The following is a 16839-nucleotide window of genomic DNA, read 5'->3' as shown; positions in this document are numbered from 1 at the left end:
TCTTATAAAGGGAGCGTTTTTGCAAAGGTATTAGAATAAAACCATAATTGTCTATAATGATAAAAGGCTTAAGAAGGCATGTTTAAAATCTGATTATGATGCAGTTGACAAAGAAACTTGGTTACTGCTGTGACATAGAACACTAAGATAATGACTAGATTTATGACTGACAACATTTTACTAGGACATATTCAAGCTTTAGGAATTTCATAAAATTTATAGAATATCTATATTAGTAACATCCACCACACAAAATAACCTAAGAAGATTTATTACTCATTTGATAATACTTACCATGTAATTGAATATATCAAATGAACCTAATTAGTTGAATATCTCTCTTTGGGATGTTTCAGGGAGCCTCTGAAGCATCCTAAAGTTGACTAGACATCAAAAGGACTTCATTAGAATTTGACATAGGAAGTTTCGTCAATAAATATCAAAAGGATTTAGAACACTCAAATAGACAGGATCACAGGTCACTGTGAAACAATAGCTACTCACTTAATCAAAGTAACAATAAAAGATTTCAAAGGCAAATACAGAACAGATCACTTAAAAGGTAGGGAAATTTAAAATCTGTTATCAAAGGCAGTTCAGCATCTTAAGAAAACTTGTTTTCTTAGCAGAGAGAAAATGCTGGATTCAAGTTTTTCACCAACTTACTTTTAAAATTCATTTACTCAATTAAATTTATTTTAAACTTAGTCAATCCTGATCATACACAAAACTTTTCTCAGGGTCTACTTTCCACAAACCTTTTATCACTTTCTGTATCCATCAGTGTATCACCGTATCACTTTCTCTATCCATCCAGAGATAGCCAGCTCCAAGTCAGACCTACCTCCTTTCCCCTTGTGCTACAGTGCACACGTGCTGATATGTGCTTAGTCGCTCAGTTCTGTCCAACTCTTTGTGATCTTTTTGGATTGTACCCTGCCAGGCTACTCTGTCTATGGGATTTTTCAAGCAAGAACTGGAATGGGTTGCCATTACCTCCTCTAGGAGAATCTTCCCAACCCAGGGATCAAACCCCCATCTCCTGTCTCCTGCAATGAAGGCAGATTCTTCACCCGCTGAGCCACCAGGGTTAGTTACCTCCTTTTCCCTTAATAAAATGCAATTGCATTCCTCATACCTTCTTTACTAAAAACATTCTACTTTCCTATTGTGCTGAAATGTTACCTTTATTATTTTTGTCAGCTTTAATGACATGTTTAAATTAGAGGTCTCAGCTCTTAAAACCTTGATTTCTTATGAAACTGAAGGTGTAAGCAACTATGAATTGTCCTTTACATTAGTATTATTTAGATTGGTGAACATAAATTCCAGTAATAATTTCTAAAAACATTTGCTTTCTTATAAAGAGCAAAACACCAAGAATTTTCATTAATAATAGTCCTAAATGCCTTTAGTTTCTCTGTAAAAGGAAGCCAATGTTCAGTAATTAATATTTCAGTACCTTATTTTATGTGGGAATGACCTAGCTATTCAATAAATTTCCATCACTTAATTTAGCACCTAGAATTTCAAGTTACCAGAATCTGGAGAGACTATTTTAGATAGACATTCCAAAAGCATAATTATTTTTAATAGAGTTTATCTAAAAGCTCTTATCTCATTTACATTTTCTTTCCTTAAAAGTTTCTTTACATCAAGTTACTTCCTTTGGTGACAAATTTGCTATGAATACAAGAAGATTCTATTTAATTTTTATCAAACGTAGGCACAAAGTACTATGCTTAATGTTGATGATTCTAAAGTCATGTCTATATTAATTAGATCAACAAACTTAAACATTAATACCAGATATTAATTTATTAACAATACTATTTCCCAGTTCATGGGAACCTGAAATTAATTCTGGCCAATTACCTCCTATACTTTTCAGAATTTATCCAAGGACTTAATTTCCTTTAATCCAGTTAAGTAGAGCTCATTGACAATGAATTTGATAATATCATCCAAAGGTAAAAGCAAAGATAATGTACACATAAACATATAGACAGACGCAACAAGAGATCTCATGGCTAGCTTCATTTTCTGAACTCAGTTATGAATCAGATCTCACAATGTAAATATACCCAATATAAAACTCACTAGCTACAAGTAGCAGATAGAATAAGCTGAATTTAAAAAAGAATTTTTTTTCTGTCCTTTTTTTCCCCTTCAATCTGATCCTGAGAGCTTTGGTCTAAAGACACAGGGAGAGAAAATCAAGTTTCTCCTATTAGGACTTATTCCCTCAGGGCCAGAATTCTGAAGAGATTATATTTTTTTCCTTCAAACTAGCTTTCTTTAGGGGTCGGGAATTAAAGAGATCAGTTAACCTTCAATTGGCATTGTGTATTTAATTGGCACAATTGAACACTCTTAATTTTCATAGAAGGGCTTCTATTTTCATAGATACCCCCTTTTATTTCTTTTTCATGGTCTTGAAAATTTGGTTAGCCAGTAACAAAGGTGTTTGTATGTAACTCGGACCAATCTAGATTATGTCTTTTGACAAGACTAGCTAAATCCTCATTAAAGCCTTCTAAAAAGGTGGAGTTAAGCAAAAGATAATTTTGTTGGTTAGAGAATTATTCAGGGTGTCAAGCCAGAATACTGCTTAAGTTTTTTTCAAACCTTTCATAATAGTCCAGAATTAATTCATCCGATCTTTACTTGAACTGTTGAGTCTTTGTCCAATCAATGGGTTTGGGGGAAAGTTCTGGAATAAGATCGTATAATTTCTGAGCTAATTCCTTGCATTCAGTGTGAGCCTTTGGTTCAAAATCCATTAAGGGGGTGTTCTCATTCTTCTTTCTTTACCCACTCCTTGCTTTGCCTTAGAAACTAATAGCTGTATTAATGGATATAGATCTGAAAACCTGGGCTCATAGGTCTGGATATTGAACTCAAACTCCTTAGCAAATCCCAATGGACCCTGACTTGAATTGGGAAATTCCTTAGCCAAGGCTCAATATGCTACTTGGGTCCAGGGTGTGTATGTAAGCACCAAGGACAATTCACCTCTCCCTCATGCGAAGAGTTGACTCGTTGGAAAAGACTCTGATACTGGGAGGGATTGGGGTCAAGAGGAGAAGGGGACGACAGAGGATGAGATGGCTGGATGGCATCACTGACTCGATGGACGTGAGTCTGGGTGAACTCCCGGAGTTGGTGATGGACAGGGAGGCGTGCTGTGATTCATGGGGTCGCAAAGAGTCGGACACGACTGAGCAACTGAACTGAACTGAACTGTAATAGGTTTCTCCTTAAAGGGAATCACAAACACTTCTGATTCATTTTTAATTTTCTTTACTGGGAGGAGGGAGCAGAAGAGTTGGAAAAGAAGAAGAGATAGCCTCTTGGCCAGGCAATTTGGATAGAAGAGGATACTGGCAGAGCAGAGGGGGGAGACAGAGTCAGAGACAGAGTGCTATCAGGTTTCGTGCTAGCTAACCCTCCCACTAACACTCCAGCCAGATTCATGTAAGTATGTACAGAGCTCATGTTTGCAAGTACTTAATTAGGAAAAATATACTAAAGGAGATATCAATCTAAAATGGCCAAATTGGGGTTCTTTAGATATTTCAAAACTGCTATTTTTGTGTACACTGTTAGAAAAACCCGGTGGTAAGATCAAACAGACTGAAAGGAATGCTTATTTTGATTGGAATCTGGAAGCTTATAAATTATAAAAGGCTGCTAGCACTCTGTCTCTGGACTTGGGCAGAACTTAGAGCCTTGGCTAAGGAATTTCACAATTAGTGTTGAAAGTTACAATAAGGTTAAAGAGAATGAAGATGGAAAATAAAAACAAGAACATATCATAATCAGACCATTGGTGGTCTTACCTGATCTCAATGGTGAGATAAGAAACTAAAGACATTTCAGAGTAGAAACAAAAGTGGCTCAATATAAAAGGCTCACCATGAAAAAAGAAAAAAAAGTAATTAAGGTAGGGAGAAAAACAGAGCTTTAGGACAGGGAAGATTTGAAGATCTGAACATGCTTGCTGACAGAGGGAAAGGAGTCAATAGAAAGGCAACAAGGAAAAGAGTCCAAAGAAGGAGGGTGTACTTATTATTTGGAATAAAGTTACAGAAAATGATTGGGAAGAAAAGGAAGCAAAGAAAAACTGTGCCTTGGAAAGGAAAAGGGGCTTTTTCCTTCTGTAAAATGATGAGCACTTCTCTGAGAGAAGAGTAAGGAAGTTGAGGGATCCTGAAAAGGCCTGGAAAAGATAAGTGTTTGGAGATTTGAGGAGCACAGTCATTTGACAAGGGCAGGAAGTAAATCAGCAAGAGGTGAATAGAAAGGAGTCTAGCGGGAGTCTAGCCTCAGTGAGGGCTTAGCTGGATTCATAAACATAAATCTGCAGAGATACACTCAGCATATTTGAGGACTTTCTCCAAACAACCTCAGAAGCCTGGGACACTATGGGGAGAAAACAAGTTGTGGGAAAGGAAACCAAAAATGACTTGCCTAAATTACAATTACTCAGGTTGGCAAGGTTGAGACAAGGGTCCGGCCAGCTCTGGCTCCTGGTTCAACATTCTCTTTTGACTATGCTGCCTCCTTTTTGAATAAAATTTTCCTAAGGCTGGTTAAGTTTGTAAGTTAACTGTCATCTTTAAAGTTTTAAAGCCATGCTATTAAAGCAAGGTAATGAGATACTTGTTCTTTTGAGAACTAAGACAACAAAATTAGGACTTTTTTTTTTTTTTTAACATGTACAACGTCATTGGTTGTGAAAAATCAGAAGGATTCATTGCCAGACAAAACCTAGAATGCCACTTACCTGGCAGCTTCAGGAAAGCCCATCTGGTACAGCGTGACAACGGCAGCTCCTCCAATGCCAGTTTTATGCTGCAGAGCACCTCTGCACCGGGAACTTGCCTTTTTTTCCGACTTCCCCTTTCAGCTGCCAGCAGAGTTCAGCACGCTGAGCCAGACCTAACAAATCGAACACAGAACAGTCAGATTCCCTTGGTTTAGAAACTGCCCTTACCAGCTTTCTCAAGCAAGACAAGGGCTGACATTCAGTTGTGACTTTTAACTAGCCCAGTTTATTCGCTCAAGACTATGATTGCTTAATAACTTCTCTTAAAACCCTGGAAGATTTTTGCAGCTAGCTAATTTTTCTCCCCGAGTAATCTATTTAGACAATATTCAGGCTTAAGAAATTCCATGTGGTGGTGGTGTTGTTATTCGGTTGCTCCGTCATGTCCGACTCTTAGCGATCCCATGGGCTGCAGCACGCCAGGCTTCCCTGTCCTTGCCCATTTCCCAGAGCTTGCTCAAACTCATGTCCATTGAGCCGGTGATGCCACCCAACCATCTCATCCTCTGTCAGCCCCTTCTCTCCTGCCTTCAATCTTTCCCAGCATCAGGGTCTTTTCGGATGAGTCAGTTCTTCACACCAGGTGGCCAAAGTATTGGAGCTTCAGCTTCAGCATCAGTCCTTCCAGTGAATATTCAGGATTGATTTCCTTTATGATTGACTGGTTTGATCTCCTTGCAGTCCAAGGGACTCTCAAGAATCTTCTCCAACACCATGGTTCAAAAGCATCAATTCTTTGGTGTTCAGCCTTCTTTATGGTCCAACTCTCACATCGACACATGACTACTGGAAAAGCCATAGCTTTGCCTATACAGACCTTTGTCAGCAAAGTAATGTCTCTGCTTTTTAATATGCTGTCTAGGTTGGTCATAACTTTCCTTCCAAGGAGCAAGCGTCTTTTAATTTCATGGCTATAGTCACCATCTGCAGTGATTTTTGAGTCCCCCCAAATAAAGTCTGTCACTGTTTCCATTGTTTCCCCATCTATTTGCCATGAAATGATGGGACTGAATGCCATGATCTTTTTTTTTGAAAGTTGAGTTTTAAGCCAGCATTTACTCTCCCCTCTTTCTCTCTCATCAAGAGTCTCTTTAGTTCCTCTTAGCTTTCTGCCATAAGTGTCGTGTAATCTGCACATCTGAGGTTATTGATATTTCTCCCGGTAATCTTGATTCCAGCTTCTGCTTCATCTACTGGGGCATTTTGCATGATGTACTCTGCATATAAGTTAAATAAGCAGGGAGAATATACAGCCTTGACATACTCCTTTCCCGGTTTGGAACCAGTCCATTGTTCCACATCTGGTTCTAACTGTTGCTTCTTGACCTGCATACACATTTCTCAGGATGTGGGTAAGGTGAGCTGGTATTCCCATCTCTTTAAGAATTTTCCACAGTTTGTTGTGATCCACACAAAGGCTTCAGCATCTTCAATGAAGCAGAAGTAGATGTTTTTCCTGGAATTCTCTTCTTTTTCTATGATCCAGTGGATGTTTGCAATTTGATCTCTGGTTCCTCTGTCTTTTCTAATTTTAATCCAGCCTGAACATCTGAAAGTTCTTGCTTCATGTACTGTTGAGGCCTAGCTTGGAGAATTTTGAGCATTATTTTGCTAGCATGTGAGATGAGTGCAATTGTGTGGTAGTTTGAACAATCTTTGGCATTGCCTTTCTTTGAGATTGGAGTGAAAATTGGCCTTTTCCTGTCCTGTGGCTGCTGCTGAGTTTTTCAAATTTTCTGGCATATTGAGTGCAGCACTTTCACAGCATCATCTTTTAGGATTTGAAATAGCTCAGCTGGAATTTCATCACCTCCACTAGCTTTGTTTGTAGTGATGCTTTCTAAGGCCCACTTGACTTCTCACTCTAAGATGTCTGGCTCCAGGTGAGTGATCACACCATCATGGTAATCTAAGTCATTAATATCTTTTTGTATAGTTCTTCTGTGTATTCTTGCCACCTCTTATTAATATCTTCTGCTTCTGTTAGGTCCATACCATTTCTGGGAATTCCCTGTACTCTTTAAATTTATCCAACCTGTTTTGGCAATATTGAAAGAGAAAACACTGAATATACAGTTCTCTGGCTGAGGCAAACTGGCATGAAAATAGTTTAATTTTACCATTTTTAACATATCAAAAGAATATAATCTAGAATTTGGGGTTGACTTTCCTTAAAAAATTCAGCTCCTCTGGGGAATTTTCCTATTATTCTCCTCAAAAATTTCCCAGAAAGAATGAATTATTTTCCAGACCTATTTGCAGCTATTTACAACAATAGCACTAGATTCACAAAAATAGCATTTTGTCCTCTGGATAATAAAATCAGACATTTTTAGAGTTGGAGAGAACTTAATAATATTGACACCAAACCCCCTAAAACAGTGTTCCCTTACTGAGTTTATGATTAATTTCTCTATCTAAAACTTTATTCCTTTACTTATCTCCTCTAACCTCAATCCCTTTCTTGTCTCCTCAATCTATGCTAACTGAACACTAATTAAAGTCAGATGACAAAGATTGCTATTGTAGATACCATCATTAACATACAAACTCAGGCTGTTTTTCCAGGCAAGATGAGCTCACAGACCCCCAAGCCATGGACCACCAGCCCCAAGAATCATAAACCAGACACATTCTTATTCCCAAAACCATGATTAAGAAATGTCACAAGAAAATAATCACTTCCAGTTTCTCTGTTCTTCCCCTTCAAGACATCCCTAACTCAAAGACCAAGATGGATCAGAGATTTGTCGCCCACTTCCTTTCTTGTTGTTCAGTCTCTAAGTCATGTCCGACTCTGCAGACCCATGCAACATGCCAGGTCTCCTTATCCTTCACTATCTCCTGGAGCTTGCTCATGTCCATTGAGTCAGTGATGCCATCCAACCATCTCATCCTCTGTCAGCCCCTTCTCCTCCTGCCTTCAATCCTTCCCAGCATCAGGGTCTTTTCCAATGAGTCAGCTCTTTGCATCAGGTAGCCAAAATATCAGAGCTTCAGCTTCAGCATCATTCCTTCCAATGAATATTCAGGGATGATTTCCTTTAGGTTTGATTGGTTTGATCTCCTTGCTCTCCTCTCAAGAGTCTTCCCCAGTGCCACAATTTGAAAGCATCAATTCTTCAATGCTCAGCCTTCTTCATGGTCCAACTCTCACATCTGTACATGACTACTGGAAAAACCATAGCTCTGACTATACAGACCTTTTTGGCAAAGTAATGTCTCTGCTTTTTAATACACTATCTAGGTTTGTCATAGCTTTTCTTCCAAGGAGCAAGTGACTTTTAATTTTCGGGCTGCAGTCATGGTCCAGAGTGATTTGGGAGCCCAAGAAAATAAAATCCACCACTGTTTCCAGTTTTTTCCCATATATTTGGAGTCCAAGAAAATAAAATCTGTCACTGTTTCCATTTTTCCCCACGTCTTCCCCATGAAGTGATGGGACTGGATGCCATGATCTTAGTTTTTTGAATTCTGAGTTTTTTGTTGTTTTTTTTTTTTTAATTTTTTTTAAAAAATTTATATACAAAGAGCTAGTATTGTTTCCGCCTAAGGTTGATGTGCTGGATGAGCCATCTAAGGAAGTTTGGTTAGTCCAACTTAATGAAGCCGATGTCCTTCGCATACTGGCGGAAACTCTGGCGGCACATATTGAGGCCGTATTTCCGGATCAGACCATGCCGGTTGGAGCAGACCCGGCAAGAGCGAGAACCCTGGCCGAATTTTCTCGGATGGCTCCAGTAGAGCTGCTGGTGACCCATGTTGCCTTCTCGGTTGCAACGAGGTAAAAGGCTGAATTCTGAGTTTTAAGCCAGCTTTTTCACTCTTTTCTTTCACTTTCATCAAGAGGCACTTTAGTTCCTCTTTGCTTTCTGACATTACAGTGGTGTCATCTGCATATCTGCGGCTGTTGATATTTCTCCCAACAATCTTGATTCCAGCTTGTGAGTCACCCAGCCCAGCATTTTGCATGATGTTGAATAATCAGGGTGACGATACATAGCCTATAACTGCATATAAGTTAAATAATCAGGGTAACAATATACAGCCTTGATGTACTCCTTTCCCTATCTGGAATCAGTCTGTTGTTCCATGTCCAGTTCTAACTGTTGCTTCCTGACCTGCATACAGGTTTCTCAAGAGGCAGGTCAGGTGGTCTGGTATTCCCATCTCTTTCAGAACTTTCCAGTTTATTGTGATCCACACAGTCAAAGGCTTGACATAGTCAATAAAACAGAAATGTTTTTCTGGAACTATCTTGCTTTTTTGATGATCCAGCGGATGTTGGCAATTTGATCTCTGGTTCCTCTGCCTTTTCTAAAACCAGCTTGCACATCTGGAAGTTCACAGTTCACATACTGCTGAATGAAGCCTGGCTTGGAGAATTTTGAGCATTACTTTGCTAGCATGTGAGATGAGTGCAATTGTGCGGTAGTTTGAGCATTCTTTGGCATTGCCTTTCTTTGGGATTGGAATAAAAAGTGACCTTTTCCAGTCCTGTGGCCACTGCTGAGTTTTCCAAATGTGGTGGCATATTGAGTGCAGCACTTTCACTGCATCATCTTTTAGCATTTGAAATAGCTCAATTGGAATTCCATCACCTTCACTTGCTTTGTTCGTAGTGATGTTTCCTAAGGCCCACTTGACTTCACATTCCAGGATGTCTGGCTCTAGGAGAGTGTGAGTGATCACACCATTGTGATTATCTGGGTCATGACGATTACTCAGCCATAAAAAGGAACACATTTGAGTCAGTTCTGATGAAGTGGATGAACCTAGAACCTATTATACAGGGTGAAGTGGGTCAGAAAGAGAAAGATAAATATTGTATTCTAACTCACATATATGGAATCTAGAAAAATGGTACTGAAGAATTTATTTACAGGGCAGCAATGGAGAAACAGACATAGAGAATAGACATATGGACATGGGGAGAGGGGAGGAGAGGGTGAGATATATGAAAAGAGTAACATGGAAACTTACATTACCATATGTAAAATAGATAGCCAAGGGGAATTTGCTGTATGGCTCAGGAAACTCAAACAGGGGCTCTGTATCAACCTAGAGGGGTGGGATGGGGAAGGAGGTGGGTGGGAGGTTCAGAAGGGAGGGGGTATATGTATACCTATGGCTGATTCATGCTGAGGTTTGACAGAAAACAACAAAATTCTGTAAAGCAATTATCCTTCAATAAAAAAAATTTTAAAAAGAAAAAAATCTATAAACAATAAATGCTGGAGATGGTACGAAGAAAAGGGAACCCTCTTACACTGTTGGTGAGAATGTAATACAGCCACTATGGAAAACAGTATGTAGGTTCCTTAAAAAACTAAAAGTAGAACTACCATATGACCCAGCAGTTCCACTACTGGGCTCATATCCTGAGAAAACCAAAGTCAAAATGACACATGTACATCAGGAATGAAACTGGGTCATCTGTTGAGGTTTGGATGAATCTAGAATCTGTCACACAGAGTGAAGTAAGTCAGAAAAAGAAAAACAAATATCATATATTAATGCATATATGTGGAATCTAGAAAAAATGGTGCAAATGAACCTATTTCCAAGGCAAGACTAGAGAGGATTCATAAGGACAAGAAACTTAATCACCTTGTTCACTGCTGTATCATTAGCAGCTTAAGCACTGACTGCAAAAGGTAAGCTACCAAATACATATTAGCTGAATGAATGAAATTCCTTTAGAAGAATATTATAATTAGTGGATAAATGAGTGCCTGGTTAGGCAGGAAGTAAAGTAAAACAAAGAAATAGAAGCTTTGTTTCTCTGGGGAAAGTCAAGAGCTGCTCTCTGAAGCCTCAAAGTCAGTAAACTGCAGTGCCCTCAATTCCTCAATATGTTGGTATAGTTCCTTACTAGTTTCAGGAAATCACAAAGATTTCTCACCTTATTTAAGGATTTTTAATAGTTCTCCAAGTTCTAAGGACAAAGAAGTCAGCTCTAGATCCTATTTATGGGCTTAAGACTAAATAGTATACTCATCCTAAATACTATTCAGTAATAGCAAAGTTTTGTTGAGCATATACTATGTTCCAATACCTCAATAGGTACTGAAGATACAAAGATGGGATACAATCTCTGCTCAAGAATCATCAGAATCAGAGGAGAAAGATTTATAAATATGTATGACACAGTGTGTTATATAATAACTGAGGCATACAGACACTACAGTGAAGTTCATAGGGAAAAATAATTATGCCCAGGAAACTTTAATTTTACTATTTATTTTTATTTTTACTAATTATTTATTTTTACTAATTATTTTATTTTTACTAATTATTTATTTTAATTGGAGGAAACTTTAATAAAGTATTAACAGAAGCAGTGATATTTGGTTTGGGGCTTGATGAGTAAGTATATATTCACCAAACAAAAAAAGATAGAATCTCATATATATGGAATTTAGAAAGATGGTAATGATAACCCTGTATGCAAGACAGTAAGAGACACAGATGTATAGAACAGTCTTTTGGACTCTATGGGAGAGGGCGAGGGTGGATGATTTGGGAGAATGGCATTGAAACATGTATAATATCATATGTGAAACGAATCGCCAGACCAGGGTCGATGCATGATACAGGATGCTCGGGGCTGGTGCACTGGGATGACCCAGAGGGATGGTATGGGGAGGGAGGTGGGAGGGGGGTTCAGGATGGGGAACACGTGTACACCTGTGGTGGATTCATGCTGATGTATGGCAAAACCAATACAATATTGTAAAGTAATTAGCCTCCAATTAAATAAATTTATATTTTAAAAAAATTTTTAAAAAAAGAAGAATATTCCAGGGACAGCTAACAGCATAATTAAAAACACAGAAACAAGCACTGTATAGTAGACTTAGGAAATACCAAAAAACCTGGTGAAGGGGTGAGATTGAGAATAACAGGGGAAATGGTAAGAATTGGCAACCCACTCCAGTGTTCTTGCCTGGAGAATCCCTAGACGGGGGATGGTGGGCTGCTGTCTATGGGGTCGTACAGAGTTGGACACGACTGAAGTGACGCAGCAGCAGCAGCAGCAAGACCAGTAAAGTACAATGGGGCCAAATTATAACAGGTTTGTTATCTCAAATGAAGAAATTTCTATTTTATTATATAAGCAAAGTAATTAACCAAAGCTTCCATAATACCCTTTGATCTTTCACAAAATACCCTTAGATCTAGGGAATTGGATTAGATATTACTTGTTAATTAAGTATGCCCTGAATTCAAACATCAATTTAAAATTAGAAGAATGAAGAGAATTAGTAGCATGAAGTATTAGAAATATGTGGTAATGATCCACTTGTGGTATAAAATGTTCCTTATCACAGTTTTATGTTTATTAAACATGGAAAAATTTAATAGTTTAGAAACAGTTTACTGAGCACCTATTATGTTCTAGACTCTATGCTAAGCATTAAGAACATAAAGAGATGGCTCTTTTCCTCAATAAGTTTATAATCTATAGGAGGAAAAACATAAATATTATTTTTCTACTATTTAGAATGATCCTGAGTAAGTTGCTTAATTTCTGTAAGCCTCATTTTCCTCATCTATAAAATAAGAATAAAAATAACTACCTTTTAGGGTCTTTGAGAGGATTAAATGAAAATGTGTGTAAAAGTACCCAGCACAGTGACAGAGAGTTGGCATTTAATAAAGTTAACTACTTTTATTGCCTAGTGGTATTGCTTTCGTAGAGATTCTAGTTATGTGGCACTAAATCAATTCCCAGTGAACCAATTTTATTCAGCAGCCCTTCAGTATATGCCATGAGTCACACACTGCACTAGGCATTAAGGGTTCAGAGATTAATTAATCAGTAATACACAGGATGCAATTTTACTTCAAGCTATTTTTATAGTATATTAGCTTTTCTGAAGTACAGTTGATTTACAGTGTTGCACCAATCTCTGCTGTACAGCAAAGTGCCTCAGTTATACACATACAGACATTCTTTTTTCATATTCTTTTTCATTATGGCTTATCACAAAATATTGAAAATAGTTCTCTGTGCTATTCACTATGACTTTGGTTTTTTATCTGTCTTATATATAGTAGTTTACATCTGTTAGTCTCACACACTCATTCCTTCCCTCCCCTACCCACCTCCCCTTGACAACCACAAGTTTGTTCTCTGTGCACTTCAGACTATTTCTAAGGATATAAATAACCATATTAGTCTATCAGAGTAAGAGTTAATGAGACTAACATAACTAAAATGCAAATAATTTAACAAAATAATTAAAACAACTAATGCATGTTTTAATACTAACTGAGAAAAGTTTTTTGTTTAGAAAAGTTTTTAAAATGGGGACTTGTTAGTTCCAATTAAAATTAATATGATAAGTTTATTTACTAGGGCTGCAATCGATGACAATTTCACATTTTAATACCATTCTTTCTTAAAAGAGCCACTAAGCTTAAATGGTATTCTAAATATAAACAGACCAAAATGTAAACTGTAAAAGAGTCAAAAGTTTACTTGGGTGCAAGCCTTTCAAAAGAAGATAAAAACATTCTAGTTAATATCTTTGAGGTCTTACATTTGCTTTTCAACTATAAAGTTGCATATTACATAGGAGAATAACCCAGATTTTCACTACTTCTTATCTCTGAAGTACTTATGGGTTATTAACTGAATGTTTACGATTTTTCCATTCAATTTTTGCAAAGTGTTCAAGTATTGTTCCTGTAGAGAAAGCAAACTTCTATTAGCAGGTTAATGTCTTCCTGCTGCTTATTAACAAATGTTGCAAAGGTACTCAGTATCCTGCTAAATATTTCCACATGTTCCCATGCATAGATAACAGTATTGAAAACTTCAATACTGACCCTTCAGATAATCATTTCTTTATAATTAAACTTGAATATATTTAATGAATTGAATCAACTAATAAGCATATGATATGAAAATACTTCAAGCTGGCCTATTCTACCTAATACAACTAGGGTCCAATTTCAAAAACCAGAAAATATAGCCTAGGACCTCAGTGGTTATAAGGCAGGAAAGCACTGCCAGTAATTCTTCAAGGAGTTCAATCTCAATGCCAAAAGATCCCAATTCCCCTGGACGAAGTGAATTTTACAGTTCATACCTGATCGATGTATTAACCTAGAGAAAAGTCTCTACTGCTAACCTCTAACCTCAGCCATACTCTGGGTAGTATTTCTACCAAAAATTGGATTAGAAAATTAAAGGTTTTTAAACTTGAAGCTGGGAGAGACTGCTACAATGTTGTATCCAAATAAACTTCAGGGAGTTTTATCAATGAAATGGATTGGAATTTAATTAATGAATGCCCAGTTCTATTGCTGAATACACAAAACTACATGAGAAAAGAAGCAGCCACCACGAGAAAGTCTTTGAGGTTCTGTTCTACTATATGCTCAATATGATTCAACGGTGTGACGCAACTACCAGAAAAGCTTACATGCGATCACAGTACAGAAATTACCCTGGTGGTGATAGGTCATGGGATAAATCTAATGAGAAACACTGAAAGGAACAAGGTCAGGCTGGCTTCAGATATTTGAAGGGCTAGAAGGTAAAAGAGTCTTGCTCTGTGAATCTCAGAAGACAGAAACTATAGGGAGAAAGATTTGACTTCAATGTGGAAAAGAGCACTGTAACTATTGGAATCACCAAAAAAACAAAAAACAAAAAACTCATGGAATGAGTAGCTTCTGTGGCAAGTTTCTTGTCACAGGAAGTACAAATGCTTTACTATTATCTATTAGAAGATTTACAAACAATTCACACATGGATTTATAGGAAGAAAGGCAGATAAACTATATAAATGCACTTGGCACAGTGTCTGAAATAGGAGATATTCAGTAGGTATTATGTTTTTCCTTCTTACTTCCTTACTATGGGATCCAGTTAATCTACAGAAGATAGCCACCCTTTGAAAAATATTCTGCCAGTCCCTTACCATGTATTTATGAAGCCACGACACAGACAGAGGGTTTGCTGATTCCTGATTCTGAACTGCCAATTCAGACTTTTGGTAGTTCTAAGAATATGCATGATATAAAAAGATCTCAATCTCCTTGAATCACACTTTGAAGCCACAAAAATCTCCTGTTTCTATAACAGAATGTAAGCTACTACAAACATTTTTACTTTATTTCTAGGACACATTCACAAATGGCAATTTCAAGGGACAATTTAAAATTCCATGGAATTCTACAATTCACTAGAAGTCTATTGGATGAAGAATAACATTCCAACAAAAATACTGTACATTTATATTTCAAATTTTAGACTACAAAAAAAACCCCATCTAACTACTCTGAGTAATATAAAACTTTAGGAAAGATTGAAAACACCAAACAGAGGGTTTCCAGCTAGCTGAGGGCAATGGGGGCGGCCTAAATCTCCATATCCTCAAAAACAACATGGAATAACAAGAAGAACAAATAAAACTGCACAAAACCGTACCCTCAGTATACGTAGACAAAGAAAAACCCCACAAAACTTCAAGTTATCTATAAGTGAAAAAAAGTGGGAAAGGAAAAAGTGACCAAATCCCTGTTAGTAATTATTCACGCTCCCACAGGAAGCCTCCTAGAGAAGAAGCATAGTCTGCAAATACTGCAGAGGAGAGACGTGGGGAGCTAGCAGCAGGCCCACAACTGCTCTGAAACAACCACCCAGAAGAGAAAGACTCCCCACAAGAGTGAAATATTGAAAAAATATTCCCATAGATTAAAACGTTACTGCAGGGAAGGGCTAGAAAAACACAGGAGATCCATGTTGCTAACCTTTGAAAGTCATAGCTTCTAAGAGAAGAAAACAGGTGGGAAAAAAAAGGAAAGGTCCCTTTGGCAACTGGATGGTGAAAGAGAAAAGAAACTAACAGAGTAATTTTTAGGTTTCTGCAAGAAGAAAACAAACAAACAAAAACCCACAAAACAAAAAATCAGAAGATACTTAATCCATCTTTCAAAAACCCACTACAGAACGAGGACTTTACTCCATTGACATGAGAGGGCATCTCAGAACTAGGAATTCCCCAAAATCTAAAACAACACTCTCAAATCACAATGTAATAAAATTAGAAATTATTAATGAAATGTAAAAATTAAGTCTACCTGGAAAATTTTAAACTATTTCCATAAAACAGCTCTTGGGCAAAAGGGGGAAATACAAATGACTGCAAAGCTTCTGAGAAAATGATACTGAAAAATTAAAACACTACACCTCAGAACCAATGTGTATATATATGCTTATAGCAATAACAAGGATATAGGACTAAACACTAAGGATGATTAAAATGGAACATATTCATCAATTGAAAACAATGAAGTCCTGATCCATGCTACAAGACAAATGAACTGTGAATGTTTTCTATGCTGATTAAAAGAAGCCTGTCACAAAAGGTCATATACTTAGCTATCTTTTTTTAAAATGTTCATAATAAGCAAATACATAATAATAGAAAGTAGATTAGTGGTTGCCAGGTGCCTCAGAGGAAAGGAGTATTAATGGGTATGGGTTTTCCTTTGGAGATGGAAATGTCCTGAAATTAGATAGTGGAGATGATTTCACAACTCTGTGAATATATTAAAGTGTACACTGAGTTGTACACTTTAAAATAATCCATTTTATGGTACGTCAATTTTATCTCAATAAAGCTGTTATTTACTACAAAGATAAAAAATGAGTTACGTTCCCAATTAAAAAACTAGAAAAACAACTACAAAGTAAACCAACAGAAAGCACAAGGAAGATAAAGGCAGAAAATAAAGGGATAAAGAATTAGAAAGAGTAGGCATGGACTTCCCTGATGGTGCAGTGGCTAAGAATCTGCCTTCCAATGTTGAGACAATGGTTCAGTCCCTAGTCTGGGAAGATCCCACATGCTGCAGAGCAACTAAACCCATGAGCCACAACTACTGAGCCTGTGCTCTAAAGCCTGGGGACTGCAACTACTGAGCCCCCAGGCCACAACTACTGAAGCCCAGGCAAGCCCTGGAGCTCATGCTCGGCAACAAGTGAA

The 16839-nt window shown here is 37.4% G+C and overlaps 1 pseudogene across 4 annotated transcripts in view; it reads right to left on the bottom strand.

Moving 5' to 3' along the window:
• The window catches only part of LOC147375359 (small ribosomal subunit protein uS14 pseudogene), a 63780-nt pseudogene that overhangs the window by 28954 nt on the left and 17987 nt on the right, over positions 1 to 16839 (bottom strand). Inside the window, exons 3-4 of one of the 4 annotated variants that reach the window (XR_015159493.1) lie at positions 4790 to 4944; positions 295 to 383 (exon numbers count right to left, since the gene is read on the bottom strand). The product of XR_015159493.1 is annotated as a small ribosomal subunit protein uS14 pseudogene, transcript variant X5 (transcript). Of the gene's footprint in view, positions 1 to 294; positions 384 to 4789; positions 8645 to 16839 lie in introns of those variants that run through there. The other 3 variants (XR_015159486.1, XR_015159489.1, XR_015159487.1) reach the window with 3 other exon arrangements.

This window comes from Bos grunniens, chromosome 3 (assembly GCF_055505025.1).
Source record: "Bos grunniens cultivar Pamir isolate PY7600 chromosome 3, Bosgru_T2T1.0, whole genome shotgun sequence".
NCBI lineage: Eukaryota > Metazoa > Chordata > Mammalia > Artiodactyla > Bovidae > Bos > Bos grunniens.
Note: the sequence above shows the minus strand (reverse complement) of the source record. Positions and strands in the feature narration are given on the sequence as shown.